The sequence below is a fragment of the Myotis daubentonii genome, chromosome 8 (assembly GCF_963259705.1).
Source record: "Myotis daubentonii chromosome 8, mMyoDau2.1, whole genome shotgun sequence".
In the NCBI taxonomy this organism is placed as follows: domain Eukaryota; kingdom Metazoa; phylum Chordata; class Mammalia; order Chiroptera; family Vespertilionidae; genus Myotis; species Myotis daubentonii.
The window spans coordinates 31,537,579-31,554,049 of NC_081847.1; the positions used below are offsets into that span (position 1 = coordinate 31,537,579).

Sequence of the window (16,471 nt, forward strand, 5' to 3'; positions counted from 1 at the left end):
TAAAAGAATACTAGTGTTGAATCTATTAGGTGAGAAAACTGAGTCTCAGAAGAGTGAAGTACTACTTTGTTCAACCTCACAAAGCATGGCCAATATGGGCTATGAATCCTAATCACATTCAACTCCCAAAATTAAAATAACTCTATGGCCTGACAGAATATATGAAAGAAATACAAAGTCCAATTTTATTTAGAAAAAAATTTTGATTAGGAAGTTAAAGCCCTGACCAGTTTGGCTCAGTGGCTAGAGCGTCGGCCTGTGGACTGAAGAGTCCCGGGTTCGATTCTGTCAGGGGCATGTACCTTGGTTGCGGGCACATCCCCAGTGGGGGGTGTGCACAAGGCAGCTGATCGATGTTTCTCTCTCATGGATGTTTCTAAATCTCTATCCCTCTCCCTTCCTCTCTGTAAAAAAATCAATAAAATATATTTTTTTAAAAAGAAGAAAAAAAAAGAAGTTAGTTTAAGCCCTAACTGGTTTGGCTCAGTGGATAGAGTGTCGGCCTGAAAACAAGGGTCCAGGGTTCGATTCCAGCCAAAGGCACATGCCTGGATTGCGGGCTCAATCCCCAGTGGGAGGAGTGCAGGAGGCAGAAGATCAATGATTCTCTCTCATCATTGATGTTTCTATCTCTCTCCCTCTCCCTTTCTCTCTGAAATCAATAAAAATATATTTAAAAAAATAATAAAATAAAAATAAGTTAAAGCCATAGCCGGTTTTGCCAAGTGGTTAGAACATCAGCCCTCGGACTAAAGGGTTGTGGGTCTAGTCAAGGGCACGTACCTCCTTTGCACGCTTGATCTCCGGCCTCTCACACTGATGTTTCTCTCTCTCTCTCTCTCTCTTTCTCTCTCTCTCCCCCTCCCTTCCACTCTCTCTAAAAGTCAATGGAAAAAATATTCTCAGGTTAGAATTAACAATGAAAAAGAAGTTAGTTTGAAAAAAAATGTACAGGGGGCTGTAAAACACATCCCAGATATGGAACTCCCCCATTGATGCAAGATTCAAGACTCTTATATAAGGGCACATCTTCTTAAGTAGGATATCATAAAAACATATAGCCTTTAGTTCTTTTCTCAGTCTCGAATCTCTGATTAATAAATCACTGTACTGTAGTTCTGTATTTTCAATCCAGTAACCCTGACTCGCTTAGATGGAAAGGCTGTCTCCTTACCTGGGTGACACTACAGCTCCAGAAGAAAAAGATGTGAGCAATAAGATAAGGCATACTAAACTCAAGATACTAATACTTTTGTCCTAGCTGGTTTAGCTCAGTGGATAGAGCATCGGCATGCGGGCTGAAAGGTCCTAGGTTCAATTCCAGGTCAGGGCACATGCCTGGGTTGCAGGCTCGATCCCCAGTAGGGGGTGTGCAGGAGGCAGCTGATCAATGATTCTCTCTCATCATTGATGTTTCTCTCTCTCCCCCTCTCCCTTCCTCTCTGAAACCAATTCTATCTAATAAGAGTAATATGCAAATTAACCATCACTCTGCAACAAAGATGGCGACACCCATAGCGGCCAGGGCAGGACGCTGGCGGTGTCACCCCAGCAACCTGAGCCCAGCGGGCATCACCTCGATGACCCACAAGCAGTCAAGCGCAGCCCGCAGGCAGCACCCAGCAGGGCCTGCTTGCCCATTGCAGTGGTGTGGAGCAGGCAGGCCCCGCAGAGAGCAGAGAACCATGGGGAGCGGGCCTAAGCCATCAGTAGGACATCCCCTGAGGGCTCCCGGATTGGAGAGGGTGCAGGTCGGGCTGAAGGACACCCCCCCTCCACCATGCATGAATTTCGTGCACCGGGCCTCTAGTAAAAATATATTTTTAAAAAAGATGCTAATACTTTTGAGTTAAGTTTAGGACATGTGTCTTTTAAAAGTTGATCATTCAGCCCTAACTGGTTTGGCTCAGTGGACAGAGCATCGGCCTATGGACTCAAGGGTCCCCAGTTCGATTCCGGTCAAGGGCATGTACCTTGGTTGCGGGCACATCCCCAGTGGGGAGTGTGCAGGAGGCAGCTGATAGATGTTTCTCTCGCATCTATGTTTCTAACTCTCTATCCCTCTCCCTTCCTCTCTGTAAAAAATCAATAAAATATATATTTTTTTAAAAAGTTGATCAGATTCGGCTAATGAAAAGCACTTGAGTCTTAAAAGAACCTGCTTTACTACATTAATAAGTTTAATTTTTTAATACTGCTCAAGTACTTAAGGAGATTCTGTTTGTTAAAGTGGTAACTCTGACCTGTCAAGAAAGTTGTGCTTGACAGACTGAATGTATAAATGTTTGTTTGTTTTTTCAGTTTATTTTTTATTTCAAGAAAAACGATGTTATGTGGGTACCTTCCTCAGTTTGGTGCTCTCTGCTGGAGAGCCCAGCTTCGGGATTAGATCTGAGTTCTCAGTGGCACCCTCCCACGGGACTTCAGTTGCCATCTGTGGGTGTCCGGCCAGCCCTTTTGCGCCTCTGCCCCTCCTACCAGTCTCTATGCGGTCTCCTTTGGTCTTTGGGTATCAGGGTTCTCTCCTGTGACTTTTCCACTGATTATTCAGGAAGCGTTTCCATATTTCAGTTGTAATTCCATCTTGTTCCTGGGAGTATGTTCGTGCAGAATCCTCCTACTCTGCCGCCATTTTTAATCTCCCAAATGTAGGTTTTTAAACAAAATTCAGGTCCTGGTCCTGATCTGTCTCCCTGTAATGTCTTGCTCTCTTAAATTCTATAAATGTATTTTTATTTTTTAAAAAATATACTTTATTGATTTTTTACAGAGAGGAAGGGAGAGGGATAGAGTTAGAAACATCGATGAGAGAGAAACATCGATCAGCTGCCTCCTGCACACCCACTACTGGGGATGTGCCCGCAACCAAGCTACATGCCCTTGACCAGAATCGAACCTGGGACCCTTGAGTCCGCAGGCTGATGCTCTATCCACTGAGCCAAATCGGTCAGGGCAAATCCTATAAATGTATTTTTAACACATTGCGTACCGCATAGAAATCTCTAAGATATACGCCAGGGACCGCACATTTTTGGGCAAACTGCACATTATTTAAATCATCATAATGCACTTTAGGTGTTGTTTTTCAATAACATTTTTATTTACAAAAACAATTAAACAATTAAGGTTCCTAGTACTTTTTTTTTAAAATATATTTTATTGATTTTTTACAGAGAGGAAGGGAGAGAGATAGAGAGTTAGAAACATCAATGAGAGAGAAACATCGATCAGCTGCCTCCCGCACATTTCCTACTGGGGATATGCCCACAACCCAGGTACATGCCCTTGACCAGAATCGAACCTGGGACCTTTCAGTCCGCAGGCTGACGCTCTATCCACTGAGCCAAACTGGTTTTGGCCCTAGTACTTTTTTAACGTATGGTACTGCGTAAAACATTTTCCTCTATGAAGAGGGACCAAACAAAATTTATATAAGTATCTAGATTCGCTCCTTTTTCCATGGGCGTGAAAAACGAGAACACTCGTGAGGAGTCCTTAACAGATGGCGCGCGAAACTCCTGATCGGTACGAAATGTGTTAAATATCTAAGGAAATTTAATTCACTGACATAGGGTATGAAGAAATTTAATCGATTAAGCCTAAATTAACATTAACTAAAGAGCAAGTGAAAGTTATTTTTCTTATTTCTATACAAAAATGACAATGCTTACAAGTACAATGACAAGACTAAAAAAACCTAGGTTTTTAATTTATGACTTAAATGGAATATTTATTTGAAGCCCAAGTAATTTTAAATAGTTCTTTCTGTGCACAAAATCCCACTCAGACATTAAAAACACAGATAACCAAGCTGCTCTGTTAACCACTACTTGCTCTATAGCAGCCTTCATCGAAGTAGAACCTTTGAAACTAAGTTCAACTGAGTTAAGTATGAACTGTTTAAGCAATTTCTCCTACTAACAATGGAGAATCAGACTGAATGCCATATAACCCCTCACCCAAAGGTAAGAACACATCTCAATCTGCCTTAATACCCACCCCATTTGATAAAATTCTTGTACCCTCCTTTATTCTTAGTTGAAATGTAAAACTTAAGTAAGTCCTATATTGTATGCACCTGTACTATTTCTGAAAGGTTTCCAAATACTGTTCACAGTACCTGGGAATGCCTCTGGAAAGGGGAACTTGAAAGAGGAGGGAGAGAGAATTACCTTTTACTGTGCATGTTTAGTACTATTTATTTTAACATGTACATTAATCATTTAAATGCATACATGACTTGCCTGGCCAGTGTGGCTCAATGGTTGAGTGTTGATCCATGAACCAGGAGGTCATGGTTTAATTCCTGGTCAGGGCACATGCCTCGGTTGTGGGCTCAATGCTCAGTAGGTGGCGTGCAGGAGCAGCTGACAGATGATTCTCTCATCATTGATGTTTCTGTCTCTCTCTCCCTCTCCCTTCCTCTCTGAAATTAATTAAAAAATATATATTTTTTAAAAGGACAAAGAATAACAAGTGTTGGCAAGGATGTGAAGAAACTGGAACCCTTGTGCAATGCTGCTGGGAAAATAAAATGGTGCCGTTGCTTTAGAAAATAGTTTGGCAGCTCCTCTAAAAATTTTAACTGCACAATTCCAATCCTAGAGAAATAAAAACATATGTCCACACAGACACTTGTACATGAATGTTCACAGCAGTATTATTCATAATAGCCAAAAAGTGGAAACAAGCCAAAAAGTCACTAATTGATGTATGGATAAACAAAATGTGATGTCCATATAGTGGAATATTATATTATTCAGCTATAAAAAGGAAAAAAAGTACTGATACAGCTATAACATGGGAAAAAAACCCCAAAAAACATTGTGCTAAATAAAAAAATCTAGTCACAAAAGCCACATATTGTATAATTCCACTTACATGAAATGTACAGAATAGGGGAATCCACAGAGACAGATTAGTGGTTGTCAGTGGCTGGGGAGAAGGTGGAATGGGAGTAAAGCTAATGGGTACAGAGTTTCTTCTTGGGGTGATGAAAACGGTCTGAAATTAGACAATGGTGATGATTGCACAACTCCATGAATGATCTAAAAACCACTGAACTGTATGTACATTTTAAAAGGATGAACTTCATGGTATGTAAATTATATCTCAATAAAGCTCTTTTTTTTAATTACAAAAAAATGCTATGTCATAGCAAATTTCTTTATAAGAAAAAAGCAGTTACTTTTTCATTCACTGTTAAAATAATACCTTTACTTGAAGAGAAAGGATTAAGGATATTAATTTTTCAAGTAATATTTACTAGGTAGCGATTTATCACAGGAAAAGTTGGCTTTTTTTAATAAAAGAAAAATGTATAACATCAACAACTCTACTAGATAACCAATGAATGGTTACCTGCCTCGATAGTCCATGAAGAGGCAGTGAATAAATTTCATCTTTTTATTCAGCCAAAGCACTGACAATTATTCCATATAGCAATGCTATTAATAAGGCAGTCATTTATCATTAAGAATTTCTTCTCCAGCCCAGCAGGCATGGCTCAGTGGTTGAGCATTGACCTATGAACCAGGAGGTCACAGTTCCATTCCCGGTGAGGGCACATGCCTGGGTTGCAGGCTCAATCCCCAGTGGGGGGCATGCAGGAAATAGCCGATCAATGATTCTCTCTCCTCTTTGATGTTTCTCTCTCTCTCTCCCTCTACCTTCCTCTCTGAAATCAATAAAAATATATATTTTTTAAAAATTTCTTCTCCAGCCAAAGCCGGTTTGGCTCAGCGGATAGAGCGTCGGCCTGCGGACTGAAGGGTCCTGGGTTCGATTCCGGTCAAGGGCATGTACCTGGGTTGCAGGCACTTCCCCAGTGGGGGATGTGCAGGAGGCAGCTGATCGATGTTTCTCTCGCATCGATGTTTCTAACTCTCTATCTCTCTCATTTCCTCTCTGTAAAAAATCAATAAAATATATTTAAAAAAAAAATTTCTTCTCCAGTACAACTTTCCTCCAGTAGCTCACAAAACAATGGATTTTTCTTGGAATTATTAAAAGAGAATGTAGCCTGGCTGGTGTGGCTCAGTAACTGATCATCAACCTATGAACCAAGAGGTCACAGTTAGATTCTGGTCAGGGCACAGGTTGCAGGTTCAATCTCCAACAGGAGGCATGCAGGAGGCAGCTGATTGGTGATTCTCTCATTGATGTTTCTATATCTTTCCCTTCTTCTCTCCCTGAAATCAACAAAAACATATTTAAAAATAAAAGTAAATTGCCATTAAAAAGAGAATCTAGTGAATGCATGCTAAAAACTTCTATACCAGTGGTTCTCAACCTTCCTAATGCCGCGACCCTTTAATACAGTTCCTCATGTTGTGGGGACCCCCAAACATAAAATTATTTTCGTTGCTACTTCATAAGTAATTTTGCTACTGTTATGAATCGTAATGTAAATATCTGATATGCAGGATGTATTTAGGCGACCCCTATGAAAGGGTAGCGACCCACAGGTTGAGAACCGCTGTTCTATACTTTTATAACTATACTAGCGGCCTGGTGCACGAAATTTGTGCATCGGGGGTGGGGTGGCCTGTCCTTCAGACCAGCCTGCACCCTTTCCAATGTGGGATCCCTCTCGCAATCTGGGACTGCTGGTTCCTAACCGCTCACCTGCCTGCCTGCCTGATCGCCCCTAACCACTCTGCCTGCCGGCCTGCTTGCCCCCAACTGCCCCCCCCAGCCGCTGGCCTAATCGCCCCCAACTGCCCCCACCTTGCTGGCCTGCTCACCCCCAAATGCCCCCCCCTGCCCCCGCCTGCCTGCCCACTCTGCCAGGGCTCTGGGACCAATGGCAGAGCAGAGGTAGGCGTTTCCCACCTGGCCTGGGCTCTGCCATTAACCCCCGCCTAGAGGGAGGCTCTACCTGCCCTGCCCACCCTACCAGGGCTCTGTGATCAATGCTGCTCAGAGGGAGGCCCTGCCCACCTGGCTGGGGCTCTGCGATGGGCACTCCTAGCACAGCTTTGTCTGGAAGGAGGTCCGGAAGGTCTCCCAGTCTAATTAGCATATAACCCTTTTATTAGTATAGAAGATAGCAAAACTCCCACACTGCAAAATTTGTTTTAATATTATTCAAATCTTCAGCAACATTTTCTACTCATCTTATTGGAGTATTTGCTGACAAAGGAATGCATTATTTTCTAAGTATTATGTGTACATTTTTTTTAAAATGAGTCTTTTTTTGGTGGGGGGAAGGAGGGACAAGACAGAAAGAACCTGCCAAAATGGTATGTGCCTTTTTGTCCTTTGTAAAACAAACAAACAGCCCTAACCGGTTTGGCTCAGTGGATAGAGCATCGGCCTGCAGACTCAAGGGTCCCAGGTTCGATTCCGGTCAAGGGCATATACCTTGGTTGTGGGCACATCCCCAGTGGGGAGTTTGCAGGAGGCAGCTGATCGATGTTTCTCTCTCATCGATGTTTCTAATTCTCTATCCCTCTCCCTTCCTCCCTGTAAAAAAATCAATAAAATATATATTTATAAAACAAACAAAAAAACCCCTCAGAATATATACTTCAATAATTAAGCTAGTAAAATTATGCACAGCATCTGATTGAATAGCCTATGACTTTAAAAATCATTGGGAAAAAAATGTAGAGGTTCCTTTTATGCTCCAGATGCTTAGTTTTCAAATGTCCTAGTGCTAGTGATAGCCTAGTATTTTATTATTTAATATCTCAAGTTTCTACATACTCTCAAAGCAAGGTTCCTATTAATGACAGAGGATGTAAATCCATGTTTGTTTGTTTTTTTAATATTTTTATTGATTTCAGAGCGGAAGGGAGAGGGAGAGATAGAAACATCAATGATGAGAGAATACTGATCGGATGTCTCCTGCACACCCCCTACTGGGAATCAAGCCCGCAACCCAGGCACGTGCCCTTGACTAGAGTTGAACCCAGGACCTTTCAGTCGCAGGCCGAGGCTCTATCCACTGAGCCAAACCAGCTAGGGCATTGTTTGTTTTTTAATTTTTTTTTTAATTGATTTCAGAGAGGAGGGAAGAAGGAGGGAGAGAGAGAAACATCAATGATGAGAAGAATCATTGATCAGCTGCCTCCTTCATGCCCCACACTGGGGATCAAGCCCACAAACAGGTATATGCCCTGACCAGGAATCAAACCATGACCTCCTGGTTCATAGGTTGATGCTCAAACACTGAGCTATGCTGGCTGAGCTAAATCCCTGGTTTAAATAGGCTTCTCGATATTTCCAATATAATAAGAGCTGACTTATTTAATCTGATTTAACAATTCACCAAGAGTTCATAATAGGAGATGAATAATGATTAGCTCTGCCATTTTGTTTGTTTGTGCTCAGATTATTGGCATTTTCTTCAATCACTGATTTCTTTCCAGAAATAATTTTAAGCCACCTGTCCATTTTGTAAAGGTTTAATAAAAACTGCATCATATACACTGTTACCAGTATATTGCAATACACTAAAAGCAAATATATATGGCTCTGCATGCTCACTGCAGAACTCCCTTCTCTTCCTTTAGGACACCCAAAGTTCTGTAGTTAACATGGTGACACTGATTGACCTGTAGACCCAAGAAGATACCAGTGACAATCCTAAGCTTAATTAAAATTAAAAAATCAATTAAAAACAACAACAAATAAACATATCCTTGGGCGAGAGTTAAAAAAAAAAACACCTAGGAGTGAGCAGTTGCATCACTAATATTTTTAAAATATATTTTTATTTATTTCAGAGAGGAAGGGAGATGGAAAGAGCTAGAAATATCGATGATGATAGAGAACCATTGATCAGCTGCCTTCTGTGCCTACTGGGGATCGAACCTGCAACTGAGGCATGTGTCCTGCTTGGGAATAGAACCGTGATCTCCTGGATCATAGGTCAATGCTCAACCACCTGTCGGCTTGCATTACTAATCTTTGTAAGTTCCCCATGTGAATTTACAGTACAGCCAGGGAAGAGAACTACTCCCCCTAGTCATCTTGATCAGTCAGCTTCCGGTGCTCACCAAACTCTCAATTAGGTCCTGCTAGTCCAAGTGTGATCCACCTACCAGTAGCCATCTGCCTCACCTGGGAGCTGGTTAGTCATGCAGAATCCAAAGTCCCAACCCCCCAGACCTACTGAATCAGGACTTGGCATTTTAACAAGATCCCAGATGTTTCATGTGAGCATTCAAGTTAGAGAAGCACTGCCCTAAGATACCAAAACCCCTTCCCAACTCACGGCCTTTGTAAGTGATGTTCAACTACAAATGTTGTGTAACACCGAACTTCTCTAGCAATCACAAGGTATCCTATTCTTCCCCTTTGATCATATTTGTAATTACCATAAAGTGATTAATGCCTGTTACTGTATTAGCCCTGTACGGGCAGGCATCACATCTATGATACTCTGGAATATTCCCAGCTCCTGGCACAAGATCTGCTATTTTTAATCAAACAGCATCTAGTCTTTTGTTTCACACCAATATGATCTTACCCTAAATTTCTACGCTACTTCTGTCCCATCAATAATGCCTTTCTTCAAAAAGAAGTTGCTTTTAGTTATGTAACTCTTGGGTATGATATATATCACACTTTCAAAATCTAAAGAGCTACTGGTCTCTTTTTCTAAAGAAATATAAATTAAACGTAATTCAAGGTACCTTACATTGTTTTTAAGTTAATAAAATCAAATATCAGTGTTTGTTTGTAATAGCACTGGAGACTGTCAGGACACATAAATTGCTGATAAATTGCTAAATTAATTCAGCCTTTCCAGACAGCAGTTTGGTACTGAAGCCATATCCTGAAGTCAGTGAACCACTTTAGTGATAAAAGTCCAAGAAAATAATCCAAAAAACATTTTCGAACATGGATGCTCAGAAGTACCATTTTTAATAGTAAAAAGGAGAAAAAAATCAAAATAAAAAAGAATGCACAAACTACAGTTATCAATGCATAGGATACTATTAAGTAAATATAAAATAGTTGATGCTATGCAAGAATACAAAAATAGCCTGGCTAGTGTTGCTCAGTGGTTGAGCATTGACCTATGAACCAGGAGGTCACAGTTCAATTCCAAGTCAGGGCACATGCCCAGGTGTTGATATCTCTTTCTCCCTCTCCCTTCTCTGAAATCAATAAAAAAATATTTTTTTAAAAAGAATATGAAAACATTCTGTATGTGCTGATTAGAACTATAAAAAAAAGCTATGCCTCTACAATGACACAAATGGGTATGAATTTAGAGTAAGGTTTAACATTTAATGGATTCTCTTTTCTACAAAGAATATATTAAGGCAAATTTTAACGTTGGGTTATTGTAGGTTTACTGGTCAGTTTTATTAAGTTAGTGTTATAGCTATTTTTGTTGTACTTAGACTCCCTAAAAGAACATTTCTTAAAAAAAACAAAAAACATTTCTTCAGTTTTGGCATTTGAGGACATTTATTAGTTATTGCACTAGAAATAAAAGACAAGATTCTAAATTTGGCCAGCTTCCTGCTTATACCTCAAACTTCACTTCACCTGTATCTCATTTTTTCCACATGAAGGTGGAGAAAAATAATGCAACAATGATTACAAATAGACTCTAAGCACTTCCAATAAAAGGTGTTGGGCAAATACAAATATCAGAGCTGCTTAAAAAAACCACCACCACCCACACTGTCTTACACAAGTCTCTTTATCTTTCTGAGCCTCAATGTCTCCCCCTGTAAATTGACAGAAATGTTAGGATCATGTGGGGAGGGGGTGCATATTCTGATGAAGATCCATTGAGTCCCATTCACATTTGGGGGAGAGAGGATAAGTTAATACAACCCCTTAGAAGGGGTGATTTGGCTATATGCCTAAAAATTCTAAATGCACATGAATTGCCCTGGCCTGTATGGCTCAGTTGGTTGGGCGTTGTCCCAAGCACCAAAAGGCTGCTGGTTTGATTTCAGGTTGGGACACAGGCCAGATTTGTAGGTTTGATCCCCAAGCGGGAGTGTTCCCTAATGGGGGTCATGCGAGAAGCAGCCGTTGGATGTACTACCCTCCCTTTGATGTTTCTCTCTCTCTCTCTTTCTCCCCCTCTCCCTTCCTCTCTCTTAAAAAGTCAACAAAATTTCTTTTTTTAAAAATGCACATGTATCCTTTGAGCTAGTAATTCCACTCTCAGAAATATATTGTTCACATAATTTTATACATGAGCACATAAAGTATGTATAAGGACATTCACTGTATCATAGTTTTACAGAAACTGTAATACAGAAAAACTGTTTTACAGAAAAACGTGGAAACAACTTACATAGGGGAAGAGTATGGGTAAGCAGACACATGTTTATAAAGGAACAGTGTCTATGTAAGGCCACAAAACTGGAAACTTCAGCCATCTCTGGGGAAGTCAGGGTATTAGGGAGACTTATTTTTCTCTATGCCCTCTTGTATACTGTTGGAATTTTTTCTTATATGTATTTATTATCTTAAAACTGAGCAGGATTCTCTATAGGCCTCATCTGAGTCTAAAAGGCTGTGATTCTGCCTCTGTGGAGCCTGGCCATTGCAGGGGTAACAACACCTGGCCCCACAATACCCCAAATGACCTTTCTAAAGCCCAGTCAGCCCAAGTCCCTGACTTCTTTTAAATCCTCCAGTGGCTTTCCTCTGGCCAAACTTTAACACAGCACATATAGCCCTCAAGCTCACCCTACTCTCATCTTCCACCCTTCTTCCTATCCAGTCCAACTATGTTTAACCCCTCCAGACTCCCCAAGGACAGTGGGTTCCTTCCACCTCCAAACCCACTTGTGCTGTTCCCTTTCCTGTATCCTGTCCACCATACACAAACTCCTATGCATCCTTCATGACCAAAGGCCCCCTCTCAGTAAAGCTTCCTTGAACCACCTACGGAGGCAATGCCTTCTACACAGCCTGGCATATGCTCTGGAACTAGACTGCCAAGATCAAATCCTGCTTATTCTCTCATCTGCCCACTGTAGTCTCAGTTTCCACCCTTGTCAAATAGGAATAAGCCCCTACATGACTGTTGAAAGCATTAAATAATTCATGGAAATTTATTACATAGCTTGTCACAAAGCAAATAAAAGGAAATAGTTATTATTATTACACTTTCATACCACCTGTGATGTATTTGTATTCATCTGTCCTGCATTAGACTCTGAGCTCCTCAAAGGTTAAGACTGGATCTCCTGCCCAGCCAGCGTGGCTCAGTGGTTGAGCGTGGACCTATGAATTAGGAGTTCACGGTTCAATTCCCCGGTCAGGGCACATGCCCGGGTTGCAGGCTCCATCCCCCGTGTGGGACATGCAGGAGGCGGCCGATCAATGATTCTCTCATCATTGATGTTTCTCTCTCTCTCTCCCTCTTCCTTCCTCTCTGAAATCAGTAAAAATATAATTTTTTTAAAAATTGGATCTCCTCACTTTTAATTTGTATCCCAAGCACTTCCCCTAACAAATAGAAGGCACATGAATGTACTTAGGTCAGAGGATTGGCTTTTCTGGTTCTGAATTTCACCCAGAGGATAAATAAGCAGCTAAAAGGTCCCAGTAAACAGCCTCCTGGATCCCGTATGCCTAGGAGCAGTGGTCGCCAACTGATGGTCCGCGAGGTCCGAAAGGTTGGCGACCGCTGCCTTAAAGTGCACATATCAGGCAGACCACTTCAGGAAGGCAGAGGTGAAAAGACTCCCTGAGGCTTTCGGCCTTTCAGAGACAGTCAAGCAAGCCTGGATGCCAGTGGGGTATGAGACCTGACAGCTCCTGCCTGCTAACTACTAATGGGGGGTGAGGGGGAGCTGTCTGGGATGAAAATGGGAAGGTGGAGAATCAGAGATCGCAAAAGTCCTAGGCAGGCACTCCAAGAAAGCCTTCAGGAAACAGTCAACAAAGATTCTTTTGGGAAGTGAGTACCTGGAAGTAAACAGAACCAAGATATAAGGGGAAAGAGCTGGGACAGGACCTACAAGCCAATTGAGAGGAAAATCCTGAGCATGGGGGATGAAAGGTGCACGCGGCACAGCTCCTGCCCTCGCGAAGCTGCTCCAGTGAAAAGGACTTTAAAGGAAAAGACCGAGCTGACCAGGTAGGTAAAAGCAAGAGGCTCACACGAGCATCGGCATCCAGACAGTGAAAAGGCGGACGAGCAGCTCTGGATGGCTAGGGAGGCGGCTCTGGGGAAGGAGCACCCGAGAACCCGGCGGAGACTAAAAGAACGCGCGGAGGCCACGCTGCCGAGGGCCTTGTATGACTTGATAAGACATTTCAGGCTGCGCTCATCCCACGGGAAAAGGAGAGTGAGGGAATTTCTAAGTAAACAAGTGACAGCATCAGCTCTGTGTTTTTTGAAGGAGTGGCCAGGCAGGAAGATGTTCGCCCATGTTCCCTGTCACGCCTCTCCCCGCCCACCATCTTCTGGTTCCCCGGCTGCCTCCAGAGCAAGCAGGTGGCAAATGAGGGGACCGCTGGGGAGATGTGACGGTTCTAGAGCAGGAATCCCCACCCTGCCCCGGGCAAAGGCTCCTGAAGGCATTCGCCCTGCCCAGGGAGGTTCGGAACGTTCTTTTCCTGCCTTACAAACAACCTGACCTCAAACACACACACACACACACACACACACACACACACACACACACAATCCCTTCCACATTGGGCTCAGCTCTGACATTATTATTATTTTTATCTTCAGGAAATACAACTAGGACCTAATTTTAAAAAAACAACACGATCGTCTCTATTTTATTCTACCAAAAGTCAGCAGGGAGGGGGGAATCTGCATTCCCAATTGGCTTATTCTGAATTCTGGGCAGCTGAGCCCCAATTCCCCTTCCTCGGCGGCCTCAACAGTTGGGATGGGCCGAATAAAGGGAGGCCCGGGAGAGGGGCCTGGGGGCCTTTCGGGGGAAGAAAAGTTGGTCTCTGCAAGAGCAAATTTTCTCATGCGCGGAGTTTCCCTCTTTTAAATGGACCTGAGCAAATTCTGCTCTCGCCGTTCCAAGTTTCTTCTTTCAGAATAAACTATGGCAGCCCTGGTCCGCACGCAAAGTTCCTGGGCGCTCGACAGGGTCAGCGTCCTGTCCCGCACGTTTCCGGGGACCCCCCGCCCTCGCCCCCGGACAGCGCGAGGATGTGAGAGCCGACTGGGTTCTAGACACCCGCAGGGTTCTTCCCGGATAAAAAGGGATTGGGGCTCCGCCAGCGACCCCTCCCACCCGTGCCCCGGAGCCAGCCTCTCCCCGCCCCGCCACTTCCAAAGCCGCCGGAGCTGTGGCGGCCGCGAGCACTCACCGAGTCCGGCGCTGGGCGGGACCGCTGGGGACGAGGACCGCGGCTCCGCCTCGGCTGCGCCGCGGCGTCTCGGCCCGCCACACGCCTTCAGGGCCGCCGCCCGGCCCGCGGCTTGGAGCCCCGCGGCGGCGGCGGCGGCCTCGCCTCCATGGCGAGGAGAAGTGGCTGAGGGGGGACTAGGGCGGGCGGCGGTGATAGCTGCAGGGGCCCGGGGTCCGAGCTGGATCGCGCGCGCGCGTCTCTGTCAGCGCCGCACTCCCCGCGGCCTCGCTCCCGAGCCGGCCTCGGCTGTAAGGCGCCTCCTTATTGGCCATTCAGAGGCGGGCGCCGATTGGTCCGCGCCGAAAGGGCGTCTCCCGGCCTCCGGGGTCCCGCCCGCGTGCGCCTCCGAGCGCCTGCTCACTGCGGCGGACGCAGAGCTGGTTCTGTCTCGCGCACCGCGCTGGAGGTGTGCGCCCCATCGAAGCCCTGTCCTCGAGGGAGCAGGACCCCGGGAGCACCGGCCACCGGTGCACCCACGCCTTCCGCCTCTCTACAGTCCCAGCCCCTTAGACGTGGGCCTTCTTCCCGGTGTTCAGATGCGAAAACTGAGGCCAGATACAAGTTACACCAAAGTCTAGCGACAAGGGCGGCCTGGGACTCAAATGCCGTCTTTCCACTCCTCTCTCCAACCGTGTTCCATCCGGATTTTTTGTTTCCTAAGTGCTGAAAGGTATTTAAAGGAAGAAGCCTCTCACTGGGGAGAGAGAGGAACCTGCAGAGCCCCTAGAACGGGTCTGGCACTGTGGGTGTCGTCTTACATCAAGTCGGCCCACGCCATCCCCACCCGAGCCCCAGGGAAATAGCCTTCGCTTTCCAGATGCACATACCGGGGCCTGGCTCGTCACGGAGCCGGGTAGAAACCCAACACAGGGTGCTCTGCGGTGGGGTGTTGTTTCCGATAGGCCTGGCGGGGGAGAGGAGGGAGGTTCAAAACGTAGGGAGGACCTAAAGATGCGTCCCCATCGTCCCGCCGTCCCCCCCCTACCCCCCCCCCCCCCCGGCTAGGACCGGGTTGGGGGCGCGTAGCTCCTCGCCAGTGCTCCCTGTCCCAGTGTGGCGCCCCAAAGCCGGCCGGCCGTTTGTCCAGTAGGAGCGGGCTCCCAGGCTGCAGGCCGTGGGCGTCAGGGGCTAAAGGCCAATTGGAGTCGTGGTGGGTGGGGGGTGAGACCATTCGGCGTCCCTCCGACACACCGGGACCCACACCGGGAGAGTGGAGACAGATGGCACAGCAGTGTGCGAGCAGAGCGTGGCAATGACCCTTCACCCGAGACCAGGAGTCTGCGCGACCTGGGGTGGGATGCAGCGGCCCTTTCCTCCTGGACCCTGAACCCTCTCCCACCGCCTGTCCCGTGGTTCGGCGCGCCCCTGGGAAAGCGTCTGTGGCCAGTGTCAGTTCTTCCTGGCGGGGCCAGTGCGGTGGAGACGTTTTGGTGCAGGAGAAGGCGGCCACATCAGTTGCCATTTTCACGGGGTTGGTGCCCCTACTATGTTCAGTCCCCACCACCGCCAGCAGTTGGGGCGCCGACTTAAAATTCTATGCACCCCCTCCCCGGTATTTGTGAAATAAGTGAATGTATGCCGACCAGAGCTACGGCCTACAAATATGGGATGCAGCGGGCCTCCGTCGGGCCACCCCCTCCCCAGTAGAAAAGTCCCTTCTCGAGTGGGAGATGTGTTTCTCACTCCTTCTTGGCAGCGCTTGCCCAGAAGTAGTGTGAAATGGCCAAACCCAAGGCACCCCTGTGGGACAGACACTTCAGCTCTAAGGCCCCCAGGCCACAAGCCCAATCTCCTGTTAGACCCAAAGAGGGCAGGTTCTTTCATATGCCCACTGTTCATGTTTCCCAGGAAGTCCGACCTCAGCATCTGCACACCAATGGAAGTGAAAAGTCTGCATTCAGAGTGGTTAGAAATCCTGAAAAACAATGACTGTGAATGTAGGAAGCACCTGGGTAACTAGAATAGCAGCACCCCAGGACACACCTGACCAGTGTGGTTTTACTTCATCTACATCTGAGCTACACTAATATTTCTTTAATACATTTCTTTTGGTTCATTTATATTTTTACATTACCATAAAATTTTTGACATGCTATTTATATTTTCTTACATTAAAATAGCTTTTTTTGGTTTGTTAATCCTCTCCCAAGGATAT

At 45.3% G+C, this 16,471-nt stretch overlaps 1 protein-coding gene across 5 annotated transcripts in view; it reads right to left on the reverse strand.

Moving 5' to 3' along the window:
* PTPRA (protein tyrosine phosphatase receptor type A) overlaps positions 1-14,565 on the reverse strand; it is a 137,281-nt gene extending 122,716 nt beyond the window's left edge. For 3 of the 5 annotated variants that reach the window (XM_059705692.1, XM_059705690.1, XM_059705688.1), the window contains exon 1: positions 14,275-14,565. The gene's annotated coding sequence lies outside the window, so the exon portion shown is untranslated. The remainder of the gene's footprint in view (positions 1-14,274) is intronic. The other 2 variants (XM_059705693.1, XM_059705689.1) reach the window with 1 other exon arrangement.
* Positions 14,566-16,471: the final 1,906 nt, after the last annotated feature.